This window comes from Haemaphysalis longicornis, unplaced genomic scaffold (genome assembly GCF_048455015.1).
Source record: "Haemaphysalis longicornis isolate Haplotype H1 unplaced genomic scaffold, Haemaphysalis longicornis Haplotype H1 scaffold_4, whole genome shotgun sequence".
Classification (NCBI taxonomy): domain Eukaryota; kingdom Metazoa; phylum Arthropoda; class Arachnida; order Ixodida; family Ixodidae; genus Haemaphysalis; species Haemaphysalis longicornis.
The window spans coordinates 14889582-14907977 of record NW_027526361.1 but is presented as its reverse complement, the minus strand read 5'-3'; positions in this window follow the sequence as shown (position 1 = coordinate 14907977).

Here is an 18396-nt window from a genome sequence, read left to right as displayed (position 1 = left end):
GTACGAACACACCCATGGACGCGCGCGCACGCGCCCACGCACACACAAGCACACAGACTCACGAACACAAGTGTACACGCACACAACACGAGCACGCGCGTGCCGGCACGCGCACACACGCATACCCACACGCAACCGCACAAGCACAGACACAAAAAACGAAGGATACATCAAATATTACAATGTAAAAAAATACACAGCGGAAAACACATATGTCTAAAAACTAATTTTATGATACAAATTTCATGAATGAAACCAGGCTGAAAAGTGTTTCCCCAAATTCCTTAATAGCTACGAAGCACGTAAATTTATCGATTATTTTTGTTACCTTCCCCATGAATGCACTTTTGTGCAGAAGCAGGAAAATACTCACAAGGTAGCCTTCTATGGATTTTTTATGCCTCTTTTTGCTCTTTTCGGTTTTTCGCCTTAATTGCATGAAGGTAGATGAGGGGGGCTTATTGAGTTTATTAGTGAATCTATAGTTTATTTTTGTTTTCCAGTTCTGTGCTTTGTCTTTTCGTCAACAACTGATCGATACTTCACTATTATGACGACTAAATGTATTTACGTCACCAATCATTATTTTTGTGCCCTTGCAAGGCGATATACGGTTAGTGCTTTTTCACAACTTTGTTTCATTTTTTTCGGATTCATTTTTTTTTTGTCAGAATAATTTGAGGGCGGGGTATGACGTCGACATCTGATTTTAATTGTTCCTTCTTTTTCTAGATCGAAGCCGTTAGGCTGTTGTGATTTTTTTTTTGTCCCTTAGGGCAGGCGGGAAATGGAGTCATGTATAATGAACATAAAACAGTCGCTCACGTGCTCCCGGAGAGCAAGGAAGCGAAAAGAAAAAGAAACATTTCCACCCAGTGTGAAATCTGCTGAACCAGCGGAGCTTGTGGAGGTCGAAACGACCACGGGCACTCACTCCCACAACAACGGCAGCGCCGCTCCCTCGAAATTCAAAAGTTCGCGCAAGGCAATGGGCAGCTAAACGCCTGCAGGGACGGGAGGCCCCCTCTCCTCTTCCTACCCTAGGAGTGGTGACCCGCCCTGCGAGACGCTGCGCCCTCTATTAGTAAGCCTGGGACCCGTCTTTTCAAGGCCGCCTTGCGTGACGCACGACCTTCCTCATTCTTCCGAAAAGGCTTAAACTACAACAGCTCCGCTGTTAACAAGGAACGTCCGGAAAGAATGGGCGCGGCACGGCCCCTCACTTGACGCCTCCCCATTGCCATGTCAGGAGAACACCACGTGATCATCTGGAAGGCGCAATCCCGTTTCTTTCGAAGACATTTGGCTGCGTTTACCCCAAGAAACCGGCTCACCTGTCGAAGCTCAATGCCGTCGAAGACCGGCGAACGGCGTCGCGACTTCCCTTGATTAACACTAGCCGTCTCAGGTACGGCGGTGGGCATTTTGGATTGAAAGAGCAAGTCCTTACCACAACCGTGAACGTCGAAACCAGGGTGTAGAGCTTACCGCAACGTCCGTTTCCTCACTGTTCGGACTAAATGAAACTCGTACAACTAGTATTTCTTCGTTTCAGTTGATTTTATCGTGTGTTTTGTTTGGTATGCCTAACAGCCTAGCTAGCCATCAACTTTCATTAGACAGGATTTCTCCTCAATTTTTGTTAGTGTTTGTATTTTGATTGCTTGCTGTTTCTTTTGTTCATGTCTATTCACTAGCTGTATTTACAAAATCTATATTTACGCTATCAATGACATGCTATACCTTTTCCAAATACTATTTTTTGTGCATATGCAAGACATCAAACTTTTCGAGGCTGGTATACTGCGCAAAGAATGCTGACGTACTAGAGGATGCTGACGTACCACGCCAAGAAACTCCTGCTAGGATGTGTCTCGTACACTCCATCCTGCCCTAATTACCATCTTATAATTTGATTAGAAACCCCCACTTTTTAAAAGGATCCTGCAACACATGGACTACTCGGGATGTATTTTGGGGTAAAGTCTATTGTCCCAGCAATCTCCTCCCGCAAGAATGATGAAAATCCGTTCACTATCACCGAAACTACGCGCGATGAAAAATCGCGCATAAATGTTCCCTCTCAACTCAACTGCGGACAACGCGACTAGAGTTCTTGTATATAGCTCCCGCAGGGAGCTAAGAGTTGCGCGACCCTTTTCCACGCGCCGCCGTGATTGCGACACTCCGGTTATCCATGCCGCGCAGAGAAGCCCCCACTACGGCTGCACGGAAGTCTTCCTGGAAGTCTAATCTAAACGTCGCGCAGGTTTACTTGCACTTCACGACGAGTGTTGCAGGGTCCCTTTAACACTCGCCAACCTCAACTTGGTTGGAATTCCTGGCACGTTGCGACGCTAACGAAGGCGGGCCAGCGGAAACTAGTTAAACTATAAAAAGAAACGCCTGCAGCTGGAGAAACGGTTCGTGCCCCTTCCCACCTCCGAGCTGTGGGAGAACCTGGTGACCAGCAGCGATCTGGATGTCCAGACACTGTTCGCCTCCGGAGTGAAGGCTGCCCGCTCATCACAAGGCTTCCCGGAATAGGGAACCACTCCCAGTTTACCAGCTGGGAGTGGTTCCCCGTTGTATCAAAACGCTTCTCACTCACTCACTCACTCACTCACTCACTCACTCACTCACTCACTCACTCACTCACTCACTCACTCACTCACTCACTCACTCACTCACTCACTCACTCACTCAACTCACTCACTCACTCACTCATTTCCCACTCACTCGCTTACTCGCTCGCTCACTCACTCACTCACTCACTCACTCACTCACTCATTTCCCACTCACTCACTCACTCACTCACTCACTCACTCACTCACTCACTCACTCACTCACTCACTCATTTCCCACTCACTCACTCACTCACTCACTCACTCACTCACTCACTCACTCACTCACTCACTCACTCACTCACTCACTCACTCACTCACTCACTCATAAAACACCGGACTCTCATAATGACTGCAACAGCGACACAAAACGGCTGTGATGTGACACCGCGCTCCGAGGAAGAAGGAATGCAGAGAAAAGACGCTAGTGGTGCGTCAAAACTGGTAGCTCGGGGTCTGCGTAAAGAGTTTCAAAACCACCGATGTCTCTTTGAAGAGAGTGCGTCTGCAGATCGCAGGGTCTGCCACCGTCCAGCCCTGTAGAAGGGGCCGTTGAAAAGGATAACGAGACGACCTGCAGCCCTGCAACTGCGACGACGGGGACTGTTGAGAGACGGGTACAAAGGCATTACAAAGGCATCCCGTAGCACTAATTAGAGCGTAACTACGTGCAAAGTAGAGGGCTTCGTGGATGTTTACATTTGCAGTAAACAGTAGTTTTGTGAACCGACGCTCAGACTCTCCGAATCGCGATTAATTCTTTAAGCAGCCCCGTTAGCTGATTTCGATTTCGCGGAAACAACAAAAAAATTGCATGCAATTTACCGCTCGCAGACAATACATTCAGAATATATTTAGAAAAACAGATCGTCAGCATGGGGCCGCACGCTGTGTAATTTTCTATACGATAGGGTCTTCTGCTAAGCAATTCACATCTGCTTTCGACTAACACGGGCTTCATTTAGAACGATGTTTATCATTTTTGTGCTGTTTTACTTCTCATTGTGTAGATATTTTCATTTTAATAAGTTGAAGACCTGAATCAGATGGTACCACCTTTGAAAGGTATTGTTTCAGTCATAAAATACGAAGACTAGGGATGTTGTTTTGTCCAGAGAAGTTGCCTCGCAGTTCAATCACAAGAGGCCCAAGAGAGTATACGCAGGGAAGATTATGAGAGAACGTGCAGCCCAGTTTCACAAAGGCCAGAAGATTTGTGTATTGTAGGATGTACTAGTAAATGTCCCTCTATGCCTGCATAAATACTTGGAGTGAAGCATGATCCTTCCCTTCATTTCGACGGAAAGTGCCATCCACCCTATTTTATTACTTGTAGGATCGTTGGCGCTGCGACGATTTAATTATGAGTATTACATCCTCTTTTATGCCTGCACTTTCAAGCCAAGTGTTTAAAGCAACAAGTCAACTGCTTCTTTCCTTCTCCTTTTTTATTTCTCTTGCACCCCCTACATCCTTTAGGCCCTCCCTTGCCTCATCCTCATCCCCATTACGGCAGAGCAGCACGTAGGCGAAAACATGCTGGAAGTTCGTCTTCGTACAATGAAGAGTCCCACCCACTCTTTTATTTGTTCTCGAGGACGAGTGAAGTGATTACTCTCAGATGTTTCCGTTCGCAATAGCTGCGTTGACTTTACAGCCACATATACCGATGCATCACGAATTCTGTTTGTCACCAACTGCATCCTACCAATATCGGTTTTCAAGCAACAAGCTAGTAGACAGCTAGAGTGCACTGAGCAAGTAGTCACCGCTGAATCACCTTCGTTGATGAGAGAGCAAAATCGACGTGTTTTTATTTTTGAAGTTTATTTTAGGAGTTTGTTATTTCCACAGGAAGCACTAAGTCCACCAATAAATTGGCACACTAAGGCAAATATATTCCGTTGATTATCTTAATGTAAGCAACGGGGAGCTTTTTTGTTTGAGGACATTTTACTTGAACAAAAAATTATTTGGGTGTCACTTCACTCTAAACAAAGCGAAAACTTTCCCTGGACTTCCGATCCACACAACGTCGAGGATGGGCATGGAAACGTCGCTAGAATGAAGCTGACAAACTTGTTCGACTTCTGCGTATTTCAGTTCTTCGCCGTACTCAGCGCATTCACAAACGGGACTCCTTATCTTCGTTCCTGCGGTATCCTGTCTTCAACAAGACACGAGTTCGTGCAAGCCAGGAATGTCACCCGCCCCATCACCCCGTCGGAGGCCACACTGATGCATGTCCTGGTGGCTCCGTTTCAACTACACTCCGAATCTGCATCGACGCCAACCCCCTGCCCTTTATAAGACCCGAACATCGTCCACAACAGTTCAGTCGGCACTTGAATGTCGCCGTAATGAAGCTGACAAACTTGTTCGACTTCTGCGTATTTCAGGTTAGTTACGCGTCTTCAAAACGCTCAAATGACTGATTTTTTGCTGTGTTGCCATGCTCACAAGTGTTCTTAGAAATAGGCACGAATGTATGAGCGCAATCAAAGTGTTGTTGTCGGGAGACCTACAAGTGAGAGAGAGAGAGAGAGAGAGAGAGAGAGAGAGAGAGAGAGAGAGAGAGAGAGAGAGAGAGAGAGAAAAAACTTTTATTCTGTTGAGCCCCTTGCGGGAGGCCGAGCAGCCAAGGCGTTGGAGTCTCAGCGGTGGGCCTCATCCGGTGCCTATGTTGTCAAGCTCCCTTACCTCAGTGACCCGTGTGAGAACGGCCCAGTCCCCCCGGTCCCGCACGCCCCGACACCCCGGTGCCCTCGTGAGGGCGGGCCACCGGTGCCGGCGCGTCCAGAGCCAGGCGGACCAGCCGCAGTTGGATCTCCGGGTCGTTGCTTTGCAGAGCTGTCTCCCAGTCGTGATGACTCTGAATGACAGTCGGTGGTGCCTTCGGGCAAGCCCAGTTGATGTGTGGGAGTGTGGCTTTATCAATCCTGCATCTTGGACATTGGTCGGTAGAAGTCTCTGGGTATATGCGGCTGAACAGTTTGGGGTGAGGGTATACGTATTCGTTTGTATGATTCTGAGTGTGGTAGTCTGTTGTAGGGTAAACTGGCGGGAGAGGTTAGGATATTGTTGACGAGTTTCGCGGTAGTAGCGAAGAATGTGGCTGTATGTGAGCAACGGGTGCCAGTGCAAGTTGGGAGAGGAGGGTCGATCAACTGGGTCCTGGTTCGTGCATTCACAAGCCCAGTCGTGTGCCGCCTCATTGCCCTCCAGCCCAGCATGTGCCGGTGCCCATACGAGGTTGATTTGCGGAAGTGGGTGCATATCGGGGATCGTCCGTAAAACTGCTAGCGTGTGAGGGCTTCCCAGGCCGTTCGATATAGTGCGATAGGCGTTCTGGCTGTCCGTGACGATGGTTCCTGGGGTTCCGGAGGCCGTTATCCGTACTATGGCCGGGGCAATGGAGCACCGCTAGGTTCGGCGTTGGAACGGTGCAGGCCGTGAAGCTGGTCTCTGGATAGTTGCAGGCGACCGCGCAGCAGCTGGGTCGTTGGGCATAATGCGTAGCGTCAGTGTACCATACGTTGGACTGCTGGCGGAGTGTTTTTGTAAGCTGCCGAACTCGTACTTGCGTTCTCTCTGGATGTAGATCCGGGTTCATGTTGCGAGGTAGCGGGGTCGCATGTATGGCTGCTTGAACAGTCGTCGGTAAGGAGCGAACGTCGGGGGTTCGTATGGTGATCCCCAAACGCGTGAGAAGCCTGCGACCTCCGGGAGATTTCGCTGGACGTTGAATGTGCGCTGTACGCACTGCTTCTGTAATTTCAGCAATCGTATTGTGGGCGCCAAGAGCTGAGAATAACGCCGTGGAAGTGGTGGGGGGAGTCCAAGGGCCTGTTTAAAAGCTTTGCGGAGCAGGGCATCGACTTTACGTGTCTCCAGCTTTGAGATTTCAAGGTAGGGTAGTGCGTACGCAAATTTCGCAACTATAAATGTGCGTACCAGTCGGAGAAGTGTCGACTCAGGCATTCCCTGGTGCCAGTTGGCCACCGCGAAGCCGCTCTCATTCCTAAACCTGGAAAACCTATTGATCAGGAGAATCTCGGACCTACAACTTAATCCTGGCCCTTATAAAACGCATAGCAACTCGCAGACACACACAGACCCAGTGTGGACTCAGGCACAGCAGACCGGAAGGACAGAACGGACAATTATGAATGCGAATCTGTAATGGAAATTCTTAAAGATTGCTTCACGAAAATTGAAGGCGAGCTCCGCATCCTGAATTCAATTCAAAGCCTCAGTATTACCCAGGAATAAATAAATGAAAAAGTTACTCGCATGTCTCGTCTAGCCTGTGTGTAAATCAAGCTCGAATCTTCGGAATCATTTCGTGACGACGTGGCCTTTGGGAACGACAAAACTCAAAGTATAATAAAAGAAAATGAAAATATCTGAGCCAGTTTGAGCGACCTTGACGATAGAAATCGAAGGGGTAATCTCTTTTTAGCGTTGCTGTCTGTAATAATAATGTAATAATCCGAAGACAAGGTTAATTAATTAACGTAATTCGTGGGAAAATGGCTTTTACCCTTTCGGGCGCGGATATTTCACGCGCTCATAGGATTGATCGATTGATTGTTTGAATGATTAATTGATCGATTTGGTAATTAATTAATTCATTAATTTTATCATTGACTGATTATTAGTATTTTATTTATTTATTTATTAAATAATTGATTGTTTGATTAATTGATTAATTAAATGATTGATTGATTGATTGATTGATTGATTGATTGATTGATTGATTGATTGATTGATTGATTGATTGATTGATTGATTGATTGATTGATTGATCGATTGATTGATTGATTGATTGATTGATTGATTGATTGATTGATTGATTGATTGATTTCCAGGTTTAACGCGCCCGCGCTACACAAGCGATGAGGCGCGTCGTAGTGGAGGGCTCCGGATTAATTTTGACCACCTAGGGATCTGTAACGTGCGCCGAAATCTCGAACACACGGATGTTTTCCCTTTTCCACTCGTAGGATAGGCCCTGCGCATCCGGAAAGAACAAGGCCTATAATGGTGAAGTTTTCCCATTTGAAAGCTAAAGAGTAGGTGCTGCACGCCAAATCGCAACTTAAAGGGTCGGACATAACAATCAGTGAAGATTATCCACCATCTACCAGGCATTCATGTAAAAAACTGGTCGAATTCGCTCAACAAACCTCGCCAGATGAACAGGTAAGCCTTTGTTGCAATAAACTCATCCTTAAAAAGAAGTGTTACAGGTATTGCCCAGTAAATGATGCTGTCCATAAACAAGCAAAGTCAAAGCTCCTTACTAACCCTTTGCACCAACAATTCTGATCGAAACCCGTTACTGCAGAGCTAATGCTCGCCTTTCATCGTCCCAATAAATATCCGGTTGTGGTCACTAGTGCACGCGGAAATCCGATAATCTATCAGTTCTTTTCACTAATATACGCAGTGCCGTCCGCAATAGTGATTATGTATCTAGCGCGGGCGATATAACAGTTCTGTTTTCATGTTTTTCCTTCGCAAAATAACTACCGCATATTCCGACATGACCGCTCCTCAAGTCGTGGAGTTGGCGCTTTGATTGCTGTAGCAGATGAGGTACCATGTTCTCAAGTAAATGTTACTAGTACTCCAGAGTTTATCTCCTTGGAAATAAGTTAACTTTGCAAAGCTAATGTTCTGTGTATGCTATCGAACACCTTCCACGCCAATGAGACTTTGTAGTGACCTCCACGACACCCTGAGCGCGATCCATACCACATTCTCTCATGATCCTATCTTTTTGTTCGGTGTTTTTAACTTTCCTGAGAATAATTGGTCCTGCCCCTTCGTCACTATCGATACATGCTGAGAATCGTCCAAGTATTCATAACTTTGCTCATTTTTCTTAGCACAAGTAATTACAAAGCCAACAAGGACAACATCTCCTGAGGGCGTTATTTTAGACCGGCTGCTAACAACCGCACCAGATTTTGTGTCCGACATATGTTACCTACCGGATATCAGCGATCACAACCTAGTTCATATTTTATTAAACTTACCATGCAGTAGGTCCCCCACTAACACTACGGATATCTATACTTAGGCTAACGCGAATTTCAGAGCTTAAAACTAGGACTACGAATTTTCTATTGATAATTTTCTTGTTGACGTCGATAGATGCTTTAGCGCGACATTTCGTTAGTAAGAAGTGTAGCATTGATGCAATCAGCCACAGTGTGCACTGCACCCGGGTACAGCAGAGACCTGGCCCAGCACTGCAGCACACCCACCAAAGGGAGGCGATTAGCTGCCACCATCGCCAAGTTGGAGCCGTCACGCAGGTGCCGCCAGTCCCGCCACGCGTGCCTTGGCCTCCGCTCGTCGAAGCGCACACGAGAAGGTAAATGCGGCCGCAGCCTCCGAGAGCCCGATTCAGACTCGGCTCCGAGAGGATCCTTGGAGGGGGGCCCCGATTCATGCCTTGCTCATCCTCGCTCCCGTCTTCCCCTTCCTTCCTTCCTTCCTTCCTTCTCTTATTTCTTCGCCTGCTCCCCTGGCGTTGTTTGCATCGCCCGCCGCCTCTTTTTCCCCAGGGACGCGGGGCATCGGCTGCTGTGCTCCTCGCGCCCTTTTCTTTCCCTCGCATCTGTGATGTCGGGGAGGCCTGTTGTGAGCGACGAGATCTTCGTTGTGAGTGACGAGGGCTTGGCAGTCTGTTTCCCAGCTAAAGCGGACCAAGCACACCATCTAGAACAGCAACACTGCGGAAGAAGTAAGGAAGATGCATGGCTTCAAACGGGAAGAGCTTTGAGGAAACGAGAAGTTTAGTTCCGAGTTTGTCTGCAAATCCTGTAATGAAAAACAATTTTGAAATGAAAAACAATTTTCTTGTGAGTTGGACACATAACTAAGTGAATAAACCTTTTTTTTTTGTCGAGGCTAAAACCATGACATTTTCATTTCTATTTTTTTATTGAGGGCTGGGCACGTTAAATATCACTCCTTATTCGACGAGGCAGAATGATCTTGTCTGGCGGCAGACAGAACTCGATTCTTCGAATATGTAACACCCAGAAATCTGTTTTCGCATGCAATCCCCTACACTTTGCATCTCCATTCAACTATCCTCTATAAATAAAAACGTACAACCAAAATGAAGTACTACTTTATAGAGTAAACTGGTCATAATTTCAGAAAACGGCCTTTTTTATGCAACGCTCATGAGTAATAAGCGTTTAAACCAGCGAAAGGTTACAGCCACGAGGATATTCCGTAAACCCTTAAAGAGATGAGAGGAAATGTCTGTTCTGTTTACGTCAGTCAACCACCCACTAACCCGACGAATCTTGTTATTGCTAGAATCGCCAATAATAGGGTGAGTCCACCGAAAGCAACATGAATACCTTTAGCCATTCCTCTCTGTGAAGGTGGATGAACAGGGAAGCTCACGGGACACAAAATTGTAAACGAAAGTAAGAGTTTCATACAGGGAAAATCTCGTAAGACAACAAATGCGCCTGGCATGATTCACCCATGAGACTGAGACACCCGATCCAGGGTCAGGGAAAACAGCGTAAGACTTTGAGGTAGAACGCATCCAAGCTCCGGAGCGGCTGCGAAAAAAGAGCATAAAATGAAGTAAGGAAACCAGTGTATGGCTTATATAAGACTGAATGCCCGTTGCACTCCTGTTTGTGTTTCCTTTTCCGCGTTCTCTTGTGTGTGTTTGAAAGGATCTGGAGCAGACGGCACGCATTATAGCTTCGGGCATGGCGAAAACACGGTGCTATCCGCAGATTCATGACATAAAGCAGAATATAAGACAAACCAAACCAAACAAAACATATTAAACAACCAAGGGCACCACCAGAAGGAGCGGGTTGTCTACAGGGATCCTGGTGTAGTTATACGTAGAGATTTATGCTCAATGGTACAAGCACCCATGTTTTGAGTTTATTCACGTTCAGTGATCATATATTTCTGTGAGTTGCATATACAGATTGCTCTGTTGTTGCGCTGAGAGAACGTTGGTTTCTACAATAAAAAAAACCGCGTGGTAAAAATGAATATTTCGGAGCTAAATTTGGGGGTTTTGGAGGTGGAGTTGGTATCAGCGTCCAAAAATTTTGTGACCGCGTACTGCGTGCGTTTGTGTGTGTGCGTGTGTGTGTGCGTGTGTGCGTGTGTGCGTGTGTGCGTGTGTGTGTGTGTGTGTGTGTGTGTGTGTGTGTGTGTGTGTGTGTGTGCGGGCGTTTTTGTTTATGTGAACATGTTTGTGTTGTGTGTGTTGTGTGTTCGTGTGTGTGCGCGTTTGTCTGTGTTCGTGTGTGTGCGCGTTTGTCTGTGTTCGTGTGTGCGTGCGGGTTTATCTGTGTTCGTGCGTACGTGCGTGTTTGTGTGTGTGTATGTTTATGTTGTGTGCCTGCTAGTATGTTTTTATGTTTGTGGGGGTGCATATGTGAATGGTGCGGGCGCGCGCGTGTACGTGCTTGTCTTAGTTTTTGTGAGGGGTGCTGCAAAGTAATTGGCTCTGCTGGTGGCCTGTTCTCCCACCCCAATTTGCATAAGCAAATAATCCAGCGACAAGTCGGCTTTAGTGTTCCGAGCAGTGGCTGATTCCAGTAACAATTATACAGAAACGGCCTCTGCTGTCTCTGATAAAGGGTGGGGAGGGGTCGCGATGAGAGCCTAATCTACATGATGGAGAGAGTTCTACAGCGTTATAGCCTGAAAGGACTGGCTGTTTGTATCGAATGACGTCATCTACATTGAATTGCATCATGCGTGAAGTCTTCCCTGCGCCGTGTGTGCATCGAGTGTGAGCTGTGTATTGTGCAGTAGAGTGCCTAAAAATGCGTTCAGAGGTATGCCATAGTGGAGGGCTCCGGATTAATTTTGACCACCTGGGGATCTTTATCGTGCGCCGAAATCTCGCACACACGGGCGTTTTTCGCTTTTCGCCTCCATCAGAAAAGCGGCCGCCACGGCCGGGAATCGAACCCCCGACCTCGTGCTCAGCAGCGCAACGCCTTAGCCACTGAGCCACCGCGGCGGGTTATCGTCCGTATTTTCTGTTATTACGATCATTGTACTGGGAGGAAAAAGATGCCTTGGAGCCTGACATTGTTAAGTCCATGCAGCGATGACTGGCGCTGGACCACTCCCGCCATACGGCCTTCGGTTTCTCGTAACATTAAAAAAATTGGCCGCGTATCTGCTCCTTTCGTTGAAAATGTCGTCAAAAGACGATAGTCTTTGTAAACATTTGCCAAGGAAATGCCCCCCTTTGCTTTCCCGCTCACCTCTCATGCTGTTCCCTTTCCGTCGCGCTCATCCCAAGGTAAACACACTAAAGGTTTGCTGAAGTCGATTTGATTTTACCGCGTTCCACTGCTACACGCCGGGTTCCTCGATGCCAGCGCTGCACTACGGCGGAGACACGCGTGAATCGAGGCGGCCAACTTCAAGGTTTATAGAACCGCGTTACCGTGCTCCACGTGCGTTCCAAGCAGAACCTGGAACCTAGCTAGTGGAACCTTTCGTTGCTGTTGCCTCGTGATTTCTCATATGCCGCCAGGAGGTGGCCCGGGCAACAGCAGGCGGCGGTTTTTGGCAGTAGATGTAGAACATCATTCGCTATCGAAAAACCATGCATCCATGAATTTTTTAGTAAAGGAACCTGTAAACATCTCTTGTGTATTAATTTTCGGTCTTATATTTGCGTAATGTCTTGTTCATGTTCAACAAAGTTGACAAGTATGAACATATAAACCGGGCTTAGACGTTCACATTTGGCTGTGCGTATATAAGACTATTGCGCAGTATGCATTTTACTTTGGCCGCGTGGCTGAATCGAGTCACAGACAGACAGATGGACAGACAGACAGACATACTGACAGACCAAAACTTCTGGGTTTAAGTAGCCCAAGAAAGACTATCGTCTTTAATAATAGTGTCAAGTGATACAATGGCTGCGAGTAGTGCTGCCTACTTGATGCCGAAATCATTCGTCCAACCCCTGCAAACTCACTTAGAGTATAAGCGGCCATGTGCTACAACGCCTGAAGCACGGCCACAACGGCGAAATGCCGAGAGCACTCAGACGCACTTCAAAGCCTTGATGTAGCTTCAGATTCGTTAAGGGAAGGCGCGAATGTCTCCCCAACTTGTCGAAGCTCCCACCTTCTCATATTAAGCACGGAATCTGGGTTTTTCAGGATACCTCCACAGACACTTGCACGCTTAACTAGAACAGAAACGCCACTGCTGATAGCGCGAACGATTACTTCTTCATGAGACAAAAAATTGAAGTAGCTAATTGATTTTTTTTGTAAAAGAGGCAATGACCATGACTGAGTAAGTGAGCTTGGCAGTTAATTAGTTCTATTGCGTAACCGAAAGCAGCGAATCAGCAGAGAGAAAGCAGTGAGTAAGCGAATAGGCGGGAAACCACATGACACATGTGTATAGAAACACAAAAAGGAAATGGCAAATATTGTGTTTTCCTACGTTCTCGCCACAGTGTGTATCGGGACTCCAGTTGCAAAATCGTGCAAATATAAACGTAGTCCCGCCGTAATACCGTATGAACTCTTTACCGGCAGGTTCGGCGGCTGAGAACGATCGCAACGGCAGCGTCTCCAGGATGGATGAACGGAGGGCGGAAAAAGTTTCGGAACTCCAAGCCGCCTTTGGACGAAATCCATCTGCACAATCTTTCCCAGGTCCGACGACAAAAAAAAAAGCACCCGGCGCGTAGGGAGCGTGCCTCGGAAGGATAAGCATGCGGGTGTTCGCTGTCCGCAGCTGCGGCTGACGCGGTTCTGGCCTTTTCTCGTTCGCTCCGCGCGTTCCGGACTAGCCGCGGCCGATCCAAGCCGCTGCTCCACACGGGAAAACCATTACGCCGCGGCAGTCACCGATAGAAGAGCCGCGCCTTTGACGCCTGCATCTGGAAAGCATGCTGTGCACGAGAGAAGCATGTCTTGGCTAAATAGAGAGTTATATATACAGCGGCCAGCCGACGGCTTACAGTTGATGAAAACAGTGTTCTCGCCTTAGAAGGCCGCTTAGAAGCCAAGGAAAAACGATGGCCGGTTCTTGTGTAAGACATTACGTGCGCGTGGAAACTGAGTTTGCCATCTTAAATTTTTATTAAACTGTGTTTACTTATTTCGTGTTATTATCGAAAATGAGTCAATGAAACAATGTTTGTTTTAATGGGTACTAGAAATTCTGCAGTGACCCTGCGGTGAGCAAAATATGAAAAGTGACACAAGTAAAATATTGCATGCAACATAATTCCTATTTTGCGCATTCCGATAAGCGAGTTTGTTACAAGCGGCCCGGACTGAGGACCCCGCCCACTTACCAGCTCTATCACACTGTTAAATAAAGTGTTCTCATCCTCCTCCTCCTACCAATGAAAAGATTGTTAAAAAATAAAATATGGGGGAAAGGGAACAAGGAACGAAACAGAAGAATATAAAAAACGGGACCAAAAAAACTGGACCATAATCAAAAGAACATCTGTAGGAATGAAATGGAAGAAAACGACGAAAGATGTAAAAAGGCAAGAGAAGAGGGGCTCACATGGCATTTTCAGAACATTTCGTTGTTATCTAGTGAGCACATGACAAATGAAAAAAGACAAATGACGACACATTACAAATTTTATAAGTGAAACACCTAATAGTTACGGTACTTGTTGGCAAGGGAAAGCAGTATGTTTAGCGTCTCACGGAACGAAATAACTTATGCGGGGAAATGGAAAGCTGGTGGTTCAGCAAGTAGCGGAAATTTGCTCAGTGTTTCTTGAAACAACCTTTCGATAACCTTTGCATTAATATTCTAGGTGGCAGTTTCTCTTGTGTTAGGGATGTGGTGCAACCAGGTTGTAAAAAGAACAGGTTTATGAACAAGCCATAGGTCCATGCAGTCCAACTGCATGGCAGTGGATAAGCCGGAGAAAAAATACAAAGAAATCACTGAGGGAAGAGGATTTTAATAAGGTAGAGAATTTTAGATGCGACGGCATCTCATTCACTCGCCTTGTCCCTCCATACGGCGTTGTTGTCCGTCCACACCCCTCCCCCATTCTCCTCGCCGCGCGAGCTGCGCTCTCCGCCGCTCACCCCCTCTCCTCTCCGATAGCGAACACTCTCTCGCGAGGGGCATTGGATTGGATACGATTGGATTGCATTGGCTTGGATTATATTGGATTGGATTTGGATTGTATTGGATTGGATTGGATTTGGATTGGATTGGATTGGATTGGATTGCATTGGATTAAAGTGGATTGTGTTGGATTGTGTTGCGTCATAGCCGCGCAACGTTGCGTCATAGCCGCGGTAGGGGGTTCACGGCACGTCTCACGCGATGGGAGAATCAACCTAACGGAAACAACAACGGAACCCCCTATGCGTCGCATCTACACAGAGGTTCCCGCTAGGGGAGGTGGGAGTAATTTTTGAAGGTTACACGTTAGGCTTAGTGGTGGCTAGCACACCTAAAACTAAACTTTAGTGCCTGTCTTCTTGCTGTCACGCCCAAATCTTAAGAAGGCCTTTGTGTCACCCTCTTCCACGCGCTTTCACCCAGGCCGCCATCTGTGCTGTTTTACTTGTGCCTTTTCTACTTTTGTACAACTCAGTGCGTCATTTGCAGGCAGGGCTAAGGCGTGGCGCTGCTGAGCACAAGGTCGCGGGTTCGGTTCCCGGCCGGGGCGGCCGCTTTTCTGATGGAGGCGAAAAGCAAAAACGCCCGTGTGTACGAGATTTCAGCGCACGTTAAAGATCCCAAGGTGGTCAAAATTAATCCGGAGCCCTCCACTACGGCGCGCCTCATCGCCTGCGCTGCGTCGGCGCGTTAAACCCTACAATCAATCAATCAAATCATTTGCAGGCAGCATGTTCCCATCATACTGACGCCGCGCTAGGACAGCGGCTAAGACGTGTTTCTTTTTTTGTGGGTGTGATCAGAGGCCTTTCCACTCCCGCTTTGCGGGAAGCGGAGCGGACAGAGAAAGATCGATTGCCTATATATCTTCGGGGAAGAAGCTGCTCGTCGAAACCAAACAGGCCACGATTCCAGAGAATATTCAAAACACTGAAAACGCGCGTGGATTGGACGTCCCTCTTGTTGTTTTCAGGAAAAGAATAGATTAAAGGACGCCGGCATTACCCTACTCGTGGAAGAGGCGGAACATGTAGTCGATGAGATATCATGACAACACAGCATGGACTGTACGACCGAAGCAGCAGGCTGATGCTTAACGTATTAGGCGGAAACGTATTGCGTTTGCGACTCCGAAAATTTTGAAGAAAATCTTTTGTCTAGTCCTGTGCCAAAATAGCAAAAAACTGGAACATGTGAACAAAGGCCAAATTGGACCAACCTATGCGTTTAAAAGTCAAACTGGTCCACATGCGACAATATACGGGAACTGTGCTGCCTTGTGTTGTCATAGCAACCCCTTCATTTTTTGACCTGTTCGAGAGACTTGATGAAATTTTCACATGGTTGCGGCGTGATTGTTTGTTAACACGAGACTGCGCGTAAAACCCAATCCGCACTGCGGTGACAAATGAACACTTGCACAATTCCACGACCTATATGTGTTCTCATACCAAAGGTTGGCAACAAAAAGTCAGGTTCTTAAGACCTTGGCCCTGGTAGTTTAAAATGTTTCATTTACCTGTCGCAAGGACAGAATCAAAAGTGTTCGACTGAAGAGACTTCATTCTATCCTGTAGGAACGCCAGTTTCTTTGATGCCGCCCATCCACGTCCGATCCTGCGGACGTGGATGGGCGAAATAAGGTGTCGGATAAAACGCATTCGAGGAGATTAACGAAGCGAACAGGAAAGTCCTTGCAACCCTCCGTCGAACCGTGGTCTCCTTTCTCATAAGGTCGCAGCCACGGCAGAACAAACAGCAATATCTGCAACCATGCAAGACCAGGGTTTCAAGGCCGGAATTTTCAATTGACTGAACGTCCAAGCCTGGCCCTCCATTCCGATCATTTTTTTCCTCTTTCGATCCCTGGTCACGTCATTCTAAGAACGCAACAAAGAGGACGTCGTAGTCTGACCTCGGGTTTCTTCGGAGCACCCGCCTTCCTCGGTTCTACTGTCGGTAATCCATTACCACAACAAAATGCTAGCAAAGCTCTGTGCAGCAGAAAACTGCGGCATAAAGAAGGAAACGTCAATAATAAAGGGCTCGATAATAAATTAAACGAAAGCGAATACAAACAGTTGTAAACATCACCTTTTTATGAATTCGGAATCACAAGGCGAGCTTCGCAAACTCCATTCTCGTCTTTTGTGCTTTACTCCCGTATGAGTTCACTGAGTGGCCAGGATTGTTGTTTACCTAAGTTGGGGACGCTACAATTGTTGCTGCACAGCTGTATTAGAAAAAAAAAATGTGTGGTGAATCTCAGTGGCTGGGTGCAAAGCTGCCAAAATAGAGAGGGCAGAGTTCGGAAAACCGTCTCATAAGTTATGCAAGAAAAAATAGGATAAAGAAATATTGCTGTCTATCCTTTTCAAGTAAAGTTTATCCACAAACAGGATAGCGTAATTGTTATGATGGGATATTAGTTGGAATAATCACTGAAACATTAGTTCTACCATTAGTTGTAATATTATTCAAGTCATCAAGTGCATTTGTATTTTTTTTGTTCAGGTAATAACACACACGCAAAGCTTGAAATATCATGTACGGCAGAGGATAAAAAAATTAGCTAAATAATTGCCTGACAAAAAATTGGCAGACAAACACACGCGCACACACGTACATACATGCACGCATGCTCGCGCACAAGCATACACACGCGCATTGACGCCCGCACACCCCCCTTGCACTCGGGCGATGTCCCCTGCGTTATTCAATGAGGAAAAACACTAAGGATTTTTCTTTCTCTTTCTTCGCAGCCATCGAGGATACTTCGGAATACGCCAAGTCCCCTGGGATGCTCGGACCATGTAGTTAGAGCTCGTGCATGAATAATGAAACAGCGCGAGAAAATATTTCAGGGAACAACAAAAGCTTGTGGGACAGAAACACACAATCACACATACGCCCCTCGTAAAAGCATGCGACTCATTCTGCGTCGCGTTCGCCGGGAAAGAGAAACGCCGCGTTCGCCGAGAATGAAAGCGAGGCCGGGCCTCCTTGTGTGAGCGTTGCACGGGACCGAGCGACCTTGAGCTGTGGTCGGCAATACAGCTTCATCAAAGGTTAACCAAGCGAAACCAAAGCTCAAACATAGTCGAAAGCTTTGCATATCTAAGTTTATCTGAGCTAAGCTGCGACCATTTCATTTTTCTAGTTTGGGTCAAAATATTGTTTTTACGGCGCACTTTCTTATTTCCTATCGCAAATACCAAGTAGTACACATTTATTTTCAATCAAAAGGACACAGCTCGTGCCGGTTGTACATTGATGTCTTGCCTCAAATATGCCCTATTTTGTTTTTGTTTTTTTGCTCAAGAATATTGACGAGTATGAAGCGTGTTTCTAGCTATAGCGGTTCGGAGAAGTGTTGCCCACCGAAACGTCTCAGTAGCTGGCCGTCGGCTGGCCCCTGTAGATACAAGTTCCTACCAGAACTTTCTCACCCCTTTTTTCGCCCGTTGCACATATTTCAGAAGAACATGAAGCGTCCGACTTCTATCCTGCGATGCCATGTTCCCTCTTTTCGAGGTCCGCCTCCTGGTGGTCCATATAGGTGTTCGTTGCGATGCGACTTCCAAAGGATGCAGCACACGAAAAACGAAGA